The following is a 14,819-nucleotide window of genomic DNA, read 5'->3' as shown; positions in this document are numbered from 1 at the left end:
ATACTGGCAAGCCAAAATTCAGAGGGCATGTACATGCACAGCAATATAAAAAATTCAGGCAAAGTCCATCAAAGTGTGTGGAGGAATTGCTTAGTTGCTGAAAGCCTAGGTGAGTAGATTTAAATATAGCGGCAAATCAAACTTTAAATTATCAAATGTATTTTTAGGCTATATAATGCGTAAAAAAGACTAGATGCATCTTTTGGCTAGTTACTGCTACAAGCAATATTTTTCCAGAAGTCCTGTGGAAGTACTATCTGCAGCTCTGGCTGTGGTCTGTATCAGCACATTCAATCAAAAATGACTCAAAGAAGGACTTGTGTAATGCCAGTAATAGATGTGTCAAATCAGGGCCTGCGAATACTCCACACAGATGACATTTATTAAGACTGGATTCTGTTAATGACACTGTATAGGACTGCATTTGGCAAGCAGTGCAAATAAAATGTAGTGATTGGGCAGTTTGTCTACTTTGTCGTGCTGTCACTCAGATATGCCAGCAGCTTTCCCTGTTTCAGTCCTTACACACTTTTGTTTTTCTGGTGTCCTTACTTTTGAACAGAGTTATTGGTGATGATGGCAGTAATATCATACGGTTCCAGTGCAGCTGAGGTCTGAGTGACTCTAGTCCACAAAAAAAGAGCAAATGGAAACTGCTGCCACCACGAGCTGAGATACCACTGTGTGTGGGGACAGACGCCAGCATTGCTACTGTCATTTTGCCGGAATGTCAAAAGTACCAATAAGATGTCTACATGTGAACAGAGAGGATAGAAATGGCACCACTAATTCTGGAGGGGTCCTTTATAGAAGCGATGAATAATGTTTCAATATTGAGTCTCTGTCTTTTCTCACATTTCACTTTCTTCAAAGCTTTGTTTTGGGCCAGGCTGTTTCTGCTAATCCTTCATTATTCTGTGGAAGAGCGAGAGTTTCAGTGTTGTAAATGTTTATTTGGGTCTACAAGTATTAATGAAGATTTTGCAATGACTCATGAGAGCTCTGACCATGATTCATCTAATCTGTTCTGAAAATTCTTTTCAGAACCAGGTCTTCCAGACTGAGAATGTTTTGTCCTACGCTCTCACACACTGTATGTCAGGCTTTCAGATCTGATTCATTCCTGCAGCAGAATCCTTGAACCTTTTAACTTGAATACTTTTCAAAGTGATAAGATACAATTCAGCTTTTAGTCTTAAAGTAGTTCTTCATGCAGTATTGCTATCACTTCAGTGTATTCCTGCTTACTTCTTCCTGAAATTTGTCTTCCAGATTACTGTTCCCCTTTTCTTCTTGCCTAGCCATGCCTTACACACGGAATGTAATATTCTCCATGACTCATATTGCTGGCAAAATGCCATTCACCCTAATGGAATGAAACAGAGTATATTTTCCTCCTATTAATTTACCCAAATCTGTTTTTCGTTCAGATCATTTTCTGTACTTTCAAATAAATCTTATTTGTTCCTAACATCTTTTAGCTGAGGACCTCATCACACTTCACACTTCAGTAGATTAGATCTTACAACTTCACTATGATGCATGTAAATACTAAGATTTGTTTGGTTTTTTTCAAATGAAAAATTCAGATAGGATAACTTGTAATATTTGTTAATGGTTGTAAACTGGTAAATGAGCTGTGATCCAATTCAGTATCGCATTATTCCTTAACCTGAGCTTAACTCCTAATTAGTTGGTACATAAGCAGAGTTTTCTAGGTGAACATGTGTGTAAAACTCACGCTTCTGGAGATGAAAATTCTGGCATGTTCTGTATCACATAAAAAGTTTAGTTTTAAGTTGGGAAAGAAAGTTAGGAAACATAGTTCTGATATCCGTGGCCATTTTACTGCTTTATAATAGTTCTGTATTGTAGGTTGAAAATACTGATGTTTGTCTGTATCACAGAATGGCTTTAATTTTGTAAGCTGCTTGCCAAGCCTAAAGAATGACCACTCTCTTTACAGGCTGCTCATAGATGCATCCACCAGTTCATCTCTTTTTTGCCTGAGCACTGAACTGTGAGCAGCAGCTATTTATCTCAGCCTGATATCTCATTCCTGATAGCTTTTGAGCTATTAGGAATTTTGGAGGAGAATTATGATGCATCCATTTCCAACCTCATATTGGGAGGGATGTGGTTGACCTGTACATTACATATGATTCAGGCATATCTAGTGGATATATTGCATTTTTTCCATTTCTCTTGTCTCCAGTGAAAAAGGGTTAAAGTAAAATTATTTATTTGATGTTTTGCTTGCTAGTGGGGAAGTTTTGCTTATTGAGCATTGTAGCAGTATCATTAGTTTGCAGATTCCTGGCTTTGGGCTTGAGTTGATGCTGTGTAGGTGCATTTGTAAGGACACATAGAAATTGAAGTTAGCCTTTTGAAGCTTTTAAAGTCTTTGGCAGATGATCTACAATTACAATGTTAGGAAAGCAAACTGTCTGCAAATGAGTGCTTAAGGCAGGACTGCTCAACATCTGGGCAACAGGGCTGCATGTGGCTCACAAATGCAGTACTACTCTCCAGCTTGTGCTCATCCCAATTGTGTGAATTGGAGTTATGTGTCAGCAGTGCTTGCCTATGTACTCAGGACTTCCCTGGATTTGGGGGAGTGGTGTTGCAGCAGTTAGCTGCTCAGATAGACATGACTTGAACCTTGCGGTGGCTGATTCTCAGAACAAAGTTTTTATCAAAGTTCTTATTTCCATTAGATCCCTAATGAATGGGTAACAAATCAATCTCCTGTAACTGGCCCTTCCTTTCTTTGAGAATATTTAACCTAACTTTTCAAAATGTAATTGTGTCAAAATGAGTTTGAAAATGACCTCATCCTAGGAACCTGATCTACCCACGCACTGTAAGAGTGACTCAGGGCACCCAGTGGGCGTGTGAAGTAATGCTGATCTGCAGAGGAACTGCACAGGTTATGGACTTCTGTTTGTTTCATAAGCAAAGCAAATTCCTGACGTGTTTCACTACAAAATGTTTTCCAAATTTTAATGGCAATTGTGACTCTTTTCTAAATCTTCTCAGTGTCTCAACACTGAATTTAGCAGAGATCAATCACACAAATGTCACATAGGTCCCTTCAATTTTGATTTATAAGTACATTTATGGATTGCATTAGTGCTGTTGGCTACAGAATCAGATCAGAAGCTGAATGCTTAGCAGACAATCTGCCTTACTCATTGCCAAATCCTTTCCAATGTCACATCTTCACAGGACAGATCTTCCAGCTTTCATCTGTTGTCTGAATATGAGCTGCATGCTTTCCTCCTGAATCTGTAACTTCACGTTTGATTGTATCTTCTGCTTGTGTCCAGGTGACCATGTCACGCAGATTATTCTGTATTACTGACCTGTCTTCATTCTTCACAACTTCTGTAATCTTTGTTATATGTCTAAACATCACCATCAGATAGGCATACATACACTGTTGTTTTCCCTTCGGTATGTTTGTCTGTCCTATGCACCTTCCCACCAGAGCTTCTGTACACAAGTTTTTTGCAGCAGCATATTTCTGGTAAATGCAAGATGTACAAGCAACAGAGACATGGTGTATTCTGTTTGCTCAGTCTGCTTTATGGTGGGCTACTTTACATAATTTCTTTTGCCTATGGACTGGTCCCCACTCTGTAAGCCTACTGGTAAGAGTAAGTACTGGTAAGTTCTAAAAGTAACTTGATTTATTTACGTGACATAATGCTGCCATAAAAACCACAGAGACAAGCACTGTGTAGGCATCACAGCCCAGTTTCCAAGGAACAGTTTTACATCAAGAGCGGATCCAAAGATCCTTCTTAGAGACTTGGGTCAGAAGGATTTAAGAAAGGGTACTTACTTCTCCACTGAGAAAATAAAGTCTCTGTCCAGCTTGTCTATGAGAGGTTCCTTATGATAATCCTTCTGATCACAGGACCAGGATCTACTGACAAATAACTACGTGAACTGAGCCATTTTCCCAAGACTCAAGTAATTGCACCCTCTTGCATATCCTTGGCAGACAGAAATTCCTCTTCCTGCAGAACTCCAACTGTGTACAAACAGGAAAATCTGGACAGGGAAAAGAACAGCATCAATAACTTGAAACAAGAGAGTATCAGAATAGAAATGCTAACGAGGTGTCAAATATTTCTTCTCTTTCTGTCCTTTCTTGTTAATAATTTAGTAACAGTCTATCATTATCTCACAGGTAATAGTCTCATACAAACTGCCTCAGGGAAGTATGATACTGGCTTGAAAAATGGCTACAGATTTTTCCACAAATATTGCTATAAAGCAGTACACAGTGGATATTATGCACTTCTGATGTAAAGTTATTGTAATTTGTTTCTCGTTCCCTAGGGTTTGGTCATACAGTGGGACCAGTAAGATTATCAGATAAGCAAATATGACATTTTCTATTCAAAAAAGCGGTAAATATAAAAAAAGTTAAGATTTTTATCATCTTTGTTATTATGTAGGTACAGATACAGTTTGCAGCTGTTTGCATTTTTTAATCTTGCAGTCAGTGTCCATACTTAAGATATAAAACAGGTCAACTAGTTTTTCTATATCTAGCAAGAACAATCAATTTTTAAATTAGAAACACCTTTTTACAAAGTTTGGCTTCATATGCTAGGCTTAAGCCAACTGGTACCAGGCTAAGACCAAGGGTAGAACTCTGTCTATCTGTTTGCCACAGGGCTTTTATAGGTTTCTTTGAAGCACTTTCTACCAGTCACTTTCAGAGAAAAGGTTTTGGGCTAGATAATCTGGACCTGCCCATGCTGGCAGCATCCCTGTATAGAAACTGTTTCAGAGTCACTGTCCTCTCTGTAGACTCCAGCACTAAATTGCCTGTGAGTTTACTTGGGTTACTTTTATCTTGTATCGATTTTTTTTCTGTCACTTCCTAGATAATGAGACATTTTAACGGTAGATTTTGAAGTAATTGACAGAACTACACAGCGACCAAACGATGTCAGTTTATTGACATTAAGTGGAACATTTTTGTTTCTTTAAGTCAGCTTTTCTGTATGTGTGGACCCTTGGCACCATCTAGTGTTTGAAAATGCAGGCCAACTCCAGACCCCTAAGCACAGAACACCACTATAAAAAGCTTTCAGCCATAATAAGTTAGTGGTGCTCTGAACCATCACTTAATTAATTTCACACAATTACACTTTTCCAGTTACAAATACACCAGACCAGGATATAGAAAACAGTTTCCATGCTCGTGATTTCCAATCCCTTGTCTCTCACATGATGTTACACTGGAACTAAGAGTGTCAGGTTCAGTGTCAAAAATGGACAACTCTGTGTCAACTAGTGGCAAATGTACAGTACTTTTCATGGAAATAAGTATGGTGTTGGATAAATCTTCAAGTACAGCTTGGATGAGGAAACTTATTTTCTGCTTTTGTTCTAGATTAGTGGCAGCTTCTGACCCAACAATAACAGCAACACTGTGCATCCCCAATGTAGCTGCTGATTATCCGTCTTCCTAGGGGATGATGTTGACCTTCCAGTTCTTGCATGGAGTTCTGCAGAAACAGAACCATAATTACATCTATATGTACTGTATAATCACATGTGCTACTCTGCACCAATCTACCAGCAAAGCTTTTCTGTCAACAGTTTGCATTTCATGAGTTTGCTACAGTAATTATCTTTTAGTAAGATCAGTAAAGCGTCTATAGTTTTAGCATAGAATTCTGCACCTTCTAACAAAGCTGAGCCAGTGTAGTCTCTGATTGCTGATACCTCGGAACCATCGCTTGCAGCAGCTGAGTAAAAAGATCTGTGTGAGATGTGCAGTGTGGTTAGCCAAGTGTGAAAGGGAAAAACTGCTGTGACAGCAAATTATGCTTCCTTCTACGTGCTATGGGAAATGTGGTCAGGGAAAAAAAAAAAATAATTACATCCCTTTGTCAGTTTATGCCAGGCCGAATGAAAGCCAGGGAGAGGAGATACCATTTTTAACTGATAGCTTTGTCTTGTTCTTGTGACTCCATGAATGTGACCCAGCTGCTGGTTGTTGAGGTATTGCCAGGAATGGCTGGGAAAAGACAATCTGCTATAGATAAGTAGAGTTAGAGGCAGAGGATGTGTGGAAGACAGAGAACAGAAAGGGTATTCAGCATTTAAACTAAACTTCATGGAGTCTCATATATACACTGAATCTGCCTGTGCATGGAACAGATTATGAGTGCTTTCCTGGAAAAGTAATCAGCTGGACTAGACAGTCTGGCCTATCATTAAGGAAATAATTGTGATTGCCTTTCCATAGCTGTCAAAGAATTGGACACCTGGCCTAAGGCTGTCCTGATCACTGCCTCACTGGTCAACAGAGAGAGGCAGCACCTTCAGGAGGTGATTCATGCCTTGTCTCCAAGACATTTGTTTTGGAACGGAGTGAATCCAGAGCTCAGAAGGTAGTTCTTGCTTTCCCAGGCTGCAGAGGAGACCAAAACGGGCTTAGACACAATGTCAGTTTTAGATCAGTTAGGTAGGATGAATCCTGTACTACGTTGGAGGTAGAAGCAAGGCAAGAAGAAGACACCTGAAGAAAAGCACACCATTAGTGAACTCCCTTCTCTGTTCCTTACTCAGAATATTGAGAGTAAAGGTAATTGGCATGACAGTGTTAACCCGTGCCCTGTAAGTACATAAACTGACAGGCATGCACTTGCCACCTCTGTTCCCCATTGCCCTCTGCCCATGGACTCCATTTACATTTGTTTCAGTCCATTTTTGTTGTATTAAACGATCTGACGAATGCAAGGATCTACTCACAAAACCAGTGGCAGGATCAAGCCTTTCTCTGGGACTGATTGCACCCAGGTCTCTGTGCAAACTAATTGACAGCGCTTTACCTGAGCTGTGTCTGGGCTGGTTGTGGCTGGTGGGTACAGGCCCTGAGGCTCTCTTCCCTCTCAGCTGTCACAACGTGAGATGATCTACCCTGCTCCGTCCCTCAGAGTCATATACCCTCCTCCGTCCCTCAGAGTCAGCCTCAGGCCTTTACAGAGGGCTTGCTGCGGTCCTTTCCGTAGAGGAGAACCCGGAGTGACATGGGTCACAAGCTGAGCGCTGAGTCAGTTGCGTGGCAGGATTACAGAACGGACAAATGATGTTCTGGGAAGTGTTAATCATAGGGCTATATGTAGGCCAAAGAAGATAATTTTGGGGGTCTGTTTGGCACTGGATTTTATTTCCACAGCTGGAATAAGAGTCCGGTTTGGGCACTGTGTTTTTAAAAGAATGAAAAACTAGACAGAGCTGAGAGAAAAGCAATGGACATGACAGGCTGTTCAGAAATCGTGAGCTCTGAGAAAGGACAGAAGGAAGTTGGGCTGAAAAAACAGGGGAAGCTGAGGGAAGGGGCAATAGGGCAGCCTGCTGAGTGTATTTTCAGTTGTCACAAAGCCAATTCAGCTGTTGGCTATGTTCAGTGAAGGTACAAAGCTAGAAAGTAATTACCTTAATTTGTAACAAGAGACATTTAGATTAGCAATTAGAAAAAAAATCAAATTAGAAGGGCAATGAAGTAGAGTGAGGGGATGCTGGCTGTGGTCACTGTGACACCACTTTCATTTTTTAATATTGGAATGTTAAAAAGTAAGCATCTGTCAGGAATAGCTTGATATACGTCATTCTGTGCTGGTGCTGGGGAATGGAGTAACTGATACCAGGAAATCCCTTCCAGCTATAGATGTCTAAATCTTGTTAATGCTGTCAAAATACAGGAAAAGCTATATTTACTTTGCTTAGATGGAGTGACATATATATATAACCTTTCCCATCAATTTAACAATATGCCTACTTTTTTTTTTTTTTTCTTCCCCTAAAGCTTACATTCCTTGGCTGCATCTGGATGTGCAAATTGCAGTGGAGGCAGGAACCCCCTTGTGCCTGACTACGAGCCCGTGAGCACCTGTCTTGGACAAGGACTGTCCTGCCTTCCTCTGTGCACTTCTCACTTCCATCCTTGATCACTGCACTCGTTCTCATCAGAACAAAGGTAATCTGAGCTAATTCAGAAGTGTGCACCTGTACTCTGTATTGTATCATACACAGATAGTGGCGTAGTGTGGTGGTAAATCAATGTAATGCCTCCTCTCAGAAAAGCCAGTAAAAACTAAGTACCGTGAACCTATTTAAATGTTTGTATCACATATATTTTTAAAGTACGGTCCAATACAGAATGTATGGTCCTATGAAAAATACATTCCTTACAGGATTGTGCCATGTAGGGACCACAGGGGCAGGAGTTTATATTTTATTGTAAAATGCTTAAGAAGTTCTCCAGCTGCCCAGGTATCTGAAAGCTAAATAATTAGCTTTTTCTGTCTGATGCAGAAACAGAAGAGGGGGGGTGGAAAGTTACTAATGGTGAGTATCCTTTGGTAAGAGGAGGATGTAATGGAGCCTTAAGAATTAAACGTTTCATATGCTCCCACTTATTTGCTTACACAGCTCCTGCCAGAGAGACCATGCTTCCAACACAGAATGTAGATATCAGACTCCAGTATTAAAAGGGATCTTGTACGTCACTTCCTAAGTTGTTTATAATTGTCAGTCATCCTGCAGATTTTACAGCTGATACTAAAACCAGAACAGTTTATTGCCATGTCATGTCTTGAAGGTTATATGAGCCTAGACTCTACCTTGTCAAATACGAGCTGAACAAAGGAGGATAACATAGTTAAGCGTGTAATTCTTCCAGTCCTGCTGTGTGGTATTTTAAATAGTAAGCTGTAATATTTAATAAACCAAATAAACAGGCTTTGAAATTGGCAGGGCAGATAAATAGTGCAAGAGCTAGAAGTACATCTGGTAGGATACTTTCTTCTCTTTCTGTCATCTGCAAGGAATTTTCCCAAGACAATAAGGTCAGAATTGAATTGGGGAAACGGTAATTGTTTTCCACTCCTGTCATCAGGAAACTGAAGTCAGAGCAAAGTACTTCTGTTACCACAACCACAGATGTCTGTAGCCTTCCCCCCACCCCTCATACTCCCAAATTGTTTGGTAAGTGTCTGCATTCAGTGAGTTTAGCACTTTAGTATGTGTATGCGGACTGTACAGGCAACCTGAATGTTCTTGAGTGAAAAAAATTAATATGGAAGTATTACAAAGGGTTGATTGTAGCTGCATGTTACCTTCTGTGCACTTTATTTCAAGTTGTCCACTCAACAAAATTATAGCTGGCAAAAATTAATTAGGACTGACAGGGATGTGTTAAAAGTTCAGCAGTAACTTTCCAGCTTTAATAGATCAGATTCTGGCCAGTTCCTTCAGTCATTTCAAGGAAAAAGAGACTCCTTCCTGAGCACCCACTGTGGAACCACTGAGGTGCTGGAGTCTCTTCCAGTTCCTTGGGATAAGAGCTACTTAGGCTGGAAATGCAAAGGAATGCAAAGGTACTCCTTGGTTTCTCCAAGGATGAAACTTTTGTCCTGCTAAGTCAAAAGGAGTTTTGCTATTGTTTTGACTACAGATAGGAATTCTTCCCAGCAGCAAGTGACAAGAGGCAGTGTTTCCCCCAGCAGTCTCAGAGGAGGGACAGAGCCTGCCTCGCTGGGGAGCAGGGACTATAAGGACTCCTCTTCCATCCTGGATCTGGATGGAGGCTCTCATAACTCTCATCTTGGTCTCAAGGGCAAGAAGTGTAGAGGCTGCAGGCCATCCTGCACATAATCTTCTCAGTCCCTTCTCAGTCCTTTCAACCTGAGTATTATGTTTAAGGAAGTTCTGTAAAAAGTTCCAGCTGCCTCTCCAGGGTAAAGGGGTTCCTCTGTGGCAGATTTTTTAACTGCTATGCTGTAATATCCTGCCATGGTATGCATCCTGGGAAGAAAACCCTTTTTTTGGAGGTACATGGTAGCTTGCTGCAGAAGCCTGCCAAAGACTGGCTGAGCAGCTACATCTCCTTCATCTTCCTGACTATACTAAGTATCAGGCCCACTGGCATGGCGCATCCCAGAGAAGAAATGAGAATCTCGTGTAAGGACTTACTACTCCTGCATCCCTCCTTGTGCCTCTTAAGTAATCCTGTTCAGCCACATACCAGTTCTGGTGTCTGCTCAGTGGTATGGTATGTGAGTTACCTTAGTCTCTAGCTCCTGTTTGTGCCTTCTACCATCTTTGCAAGATTTTATGAATGATTAATGGAGAAAATGTAAAGGACAGAGAGGCAACTGATTGACACTGGCTCCTGAACAAGGCACGGTCCCTGAAATGTGTGTATGCAAAATCAGCAACTCTTCTAAAAACAACTGCTTGCGTATACAGACGCAGGAGTTGGTGGGTACCACAGTGTATGGATTTTGTCAACTGTCCTGTGTAGGTGCAGCTTTGAATATTAGGCGCTAGGTGATTCAGTTGCCTAATCAGAGGCATCTAGTGTCTTCTTAGATCCTGACACACCTCCAGCTGCCGCTTCAAAAGGGCTTAGGTCTCCTGTAAGTCCTTACCATATCTGTCAGCCCAATAAGGATGCCTTGGACAGCCTAGGTCATCTAAAATGGCATAGACCGCTAGTTCAGATGTGTCCTGATTGCTCCCAAGATGTCTGTGTAGCTAGGGAAATGGGATATATTTGAAGTTCAAAGCTTGTATTTTCTGTATAGAATAAAATTATTTCCTTTGTCTTAGTTAAATGGATCATTGGGAGAACTATAAGCCCTTCATGGTTTTGCACATGAAAAGAAACCCAGAAGGTCACAAGCTGTCATATGCAATGAAAAACTGTAAGTATATAGCATGTCTATAATCTGTATGTAAACCACAGTGAAAAGTGCCATGTTTTATGTCACTTGACTGTTTTCATGTAATCAAAGGCTGTGGGGTCCTTTGATCAAGAATTTATGACATTTCAGTGGCACCAAAGACTGTCACTATTTAAACATGAGTAGACTCCTGTGAGAACTGAAGCCATTGTGTGATAAAAGGAATGTACTGGTTATATGACTTGCATACTTCATCTCAGTTTTCTACATTTATAGGTTTCTTTCCAGAAATTATTTAAATATGTTTCATGCCATGTGACTCAAGCAATTTCATGAAAGAAGTGAAATGAAATAAAATGGTAATAACATGGAATCTTATTCATTGCTCTAGAAGCACATGACTTTATTATGTATCTTACAATAGTAGGATGTCATGGAGTTCTTAAATCCAAGTGCTGGAATCATGTTATGTCATGTGACATGGCAAAGAAAAATGATGAATTCTAAAACCCTAAAAATGTTAACAGAAAAACCTGCAACTTATGTTTTTGGGGTGCTGCCTCATGAATTTTGAATATTTGTCATTAACAATACTGAAGTAAGACACTGGGCTTTAACTTGTTAGGGTCTTCAGGATGTTACAGCTGGTCAAGCACAGCACAGCCTGTGTCTTGCTCCACTGATCAACACTGGAAACCTCAGTTTTTCCAGTGTCTTCATGCTGAAGTTCAGCAGTAGTGAACCTGGTGCACCAGCAATCCCACACACCTCTCTTTGTACTCCGTAACTTCTGTGAGCTTGACAGGAATCCCTTAGACCAAGAGTGGATCTGTAAAGGCAAGTCACTGCAAGATTTGCTTACCCAGGCATCCAGACTGAAGGGAAAGCAGCTGCAGGGAAAGGATTGTGGATGAGGAGAGGGTGACTGCAATGCCATGTTTACGTGGGCATGCCTCATGGGCAGCTTGTGGCATTTTGGCAAACACAACTAGACTTCAACAATCTTTCACAGCCCTGTTTGATGCTGTTAGAGGAGCAATAGCCCTTCAGTCTTTCCCTAATGGTCCCTGCCTTCCCTTTGGAGTCACTCGCTTACATACCCTAGTCATCTTTGCTGGTGACATCCTGGACCTGGAGACATCTGCTGGTTGGCAGTCCGACTTCTCCATGAATCCAGTGCCCATGCAGGGGTGTCTCTTTCCTTGTGGGATCTCCCTCAGAAGGAACTTCCCTTCACATCACAAGAATCAACCAAAACACATGCCTTGCTGGAGGACATTGGCATGGCTGATACACATATATGTCAGAGTTCTCTGCAGACTACCAAGTAAGCAAGTGACAGCTGTGCCAAGAGCCAGCCTTTTGCCCTCAGCAACACCCTGGATGTTTCCTTTCTGCCTGGCTTAGGGCTGCACCCCAGTCAGTTGTTCTGGTCATTTTGGCCATCACCATTCTAGCTGCTGGCAAGGCAACCTAGTTTGCTGCAGTTAGCAGCAGTAGTGCCAACTGCTGTAACTAGCCTAGAAGTTGATCTGTGACACACAGCTACTTGGGCTCTGCATGTTTTCAGGCAAATCATTTCGCACAATAACTCTGGCATAGCCTTGACTGGCCAAAACTCCTGCACATGCATCAGTCAGTTGCAAGAATGCCCGTTTTTGCATATTTTTTTTTGGTTTGGTTTGGTCGGGGATTTTTGGGGGGTTGTTTGTTTGTTTGTTTGTTTTTTAAATTGGCCAGTTAGCAAACATATCTTGGTTCTCTGCTGTACAGACTAGAAAAAATGGACACAGGGAGGCACCAATTAGCCAAAGGCCCGGTCAGGTTTTGCACTTTTCATCAAGGCTTGTATGTCCTGTGTGACATAGGGCATGCACTGTGCTTGGTGGGTTTTGTCACACTTGACAAATCCTGTCTTAGGAGCAACTAACTTTGGTATGCCCTTGTACTTGCTCTAGCACCTCCCCCTGCTGTCTGTCCTGGTTTCCTTCCTCCAGCCTGGGTGGACTGAGAACCTCAGCTGGCCTTGGAGGAGAAAAAAGCAAAAGATTAGGCAAGACACCATGCCTTATAAGGTAGTCAATCATTCCTTAAACTATGGCACACACTATGACAGGCCTTGTCCTAGACGATGTAACTCTTGAGAAAAAAAATAACGTGGCATATTATATATAAGAGCTGAAAAATGTCACCCAGAACTGACCCTCAGGATAGGAACTGAAAGAACAGATGTACTGCTATGTAGTATTTAGAAACACTCTGATGGGCTTTGTGATAGGCTGTGGACTCCCAGATGAAATAAGGGCAGAGGAACCAGGCTGTTTCTCACTCTGCCTTCCAGAAGAGTTTTTAGACTTGCCCAGATATGCTGCCATCTAAGGCTGGTTGCAATGGGTGGGCATGCCTGGAAGGGCAGTATCAGGGAAGGCTGAGGGTGTAGCTAGATTGATCCATGTGGCATGCATGCTTCTGGTATGCAATTTCATGAGTTCTGGGTAAAACCCGACTTTTCAGTGCAATGCAAGTCAGTTGGGCTGTGCCAGACCCCAGTCTGAGTGTGTAGTGGCTTCTGGGCAGCTTACGGACAAACAGAAACTTTGTGAAAGTGGGTTTGAAAGCAAGCTTCGAAGCCATGGATGTACCCAGGAAGAGCAAATTCTGCAACCTTCACTTCTCTGGAAACTGACTCTGTGAGTTACTTAACTGACTTTCACATCCTTATTCGCTGTTTCACACAGCAACGGACAGAGGAAAGATGACAGAAGTAGCAAGTTTGGGATTTGCTTACTTGTGCCTTGAGTCATGCATGCTACATCAGGCTGACAGGGTTCTCCTCTAACTTCGATTTTGAATCTGCAATGAAATTTTGTACACAGATAAGGTATTGAATGGCTTCTTTATGACCAGGCTTGTCTTTTTGTGACACAAGTATGTATTTTTTTCACTGTCAAAAAGTTCCTTCTTTCCTGCAGAGAAAGAAGTAAACAGGCCTGGAGAAAGACCTGTGCAAAACTGCAGTATCTACTGAAGGAGCAGAGAGGGAGCAGGAGGAGTGAGGGGACAGCAGGTCATGCAGGGCAGGACAATAGAGAAGAGATTTGGAGACAGGCAGGCAGAATTGTTTTCTTTGAAGTATGCAGATTTTTGCAGACTCAGAACTTGGTTTTCGTCCCTTTTGAACCACTGTGAAAGACTAACTTTGCTGGAATCTATGGAATAAATTTCAAGGAGGTGAAAGCTAGGCCTCTTAAGTCTCCTTTTTTTCTGGGTCCATCCTAATTTATCCATGGCTTTGCTGTAGATGCTTAGCTCTCCAGCACAGAATTTGTTCTATAAAGGCCAGATGCTCAGAGTGTAAACGCCCCTGCTCATGCGGGTGCAGGCAAAAACTGCCTCAGTGGTCACTGCTACTGCGTGACCAAGAGTCTTCGGTTTACTGTGTGGACAGGCAAGAAGAGGAGGGATGGAGCACACACTGAATCAGCGTGTTGCACAAACAGATTGAACAATACATGGGAGGCACGCTTCAGGCATCTGCAACAACGGTGCGCTTGAAATGTTGCCACTTAAGTCATTCTCAAGGATCTGTACATCTAAAAAGGACTATTAAATTTTTATGTCAGTTAAACAGACATCATTAGTTCAAATAATGTTTTGGATTTTTTTTAAATGAAAGGGAAATGATTAAGAACAGGCAAGGTAAACAATTATCTAAACAATGAGCTTTATTGCAAAAATATACAGTGGGCTGAGAGACAGTTTTATATGATGCCATTCTAAATCCTAAAAATCACCGTAGAACATTGAAAAGGTGACTGGCATTTAACTGTAATGGAGCTGTAACACTAAGACAAATTTATCTGAAGAAATATTAAAAGTGCCAGGATAATTAATGTACTTATAATGCTCTCTACTCTCTTGCAAAACCTCGTATTCTTCCCTGCTGATTTTTCCTCTAAAGCAAAATAAATGTTAGCAATAATAGAGGCTCATATCACCTTACAAAGCTGTAAAATCATATATCATAAGAAATGGGAATTCTTTGCCAATGAAAATAGAAAAAGATTTTCGCATTCTCAAATGTCTTAGCTTTTGGCA

The 14,819-nt window shown here is 41.3% G+C and overlaps 1 protein-coding gene across 3 annotated transcripts in view; it reads left to right on the top strand.

The window, feature by feature from the left end:
- SOCS5 (suppressor of cytokine signaling 5) overlaps positions 1 to 14,819 on the top strand; it is a 93,423-nt gene that overhangs the window by 23,812 nt on the left and 54,792 nt on the right. For all 3 annotated transcript variants that reach the window (XM_037405343.1, XM_037405342.1, XM_037405341.1), the window contains 2 exons: positions 7,841 to 8,011; positions 10,648 to 10,742. The gene's annotated coding sequence lies outside the window, so the exon portion shown is untranslated. The remainder of the gene's footprint in view (positions 1 to 7,840; positions 8,012 to 10,647; positions 10,743 to 14,819) is intronic.

Source organism: Falco rusticolus, chromosome 12, assembly GCF_015220075.1.
Source record: "Falco rusticolus isolate bFalRus1 chromosome 12, bFalRus1.pri, whole genome shotgun sequence".
NCBI lineage: Eukaryota > Metazoa > Chordata > Aves > Falconiformes > Falconidae > Falco > Falco rusticolus.
This window is presented reverse-complemented; position numbering and strand designations above follow the sequence as displayed.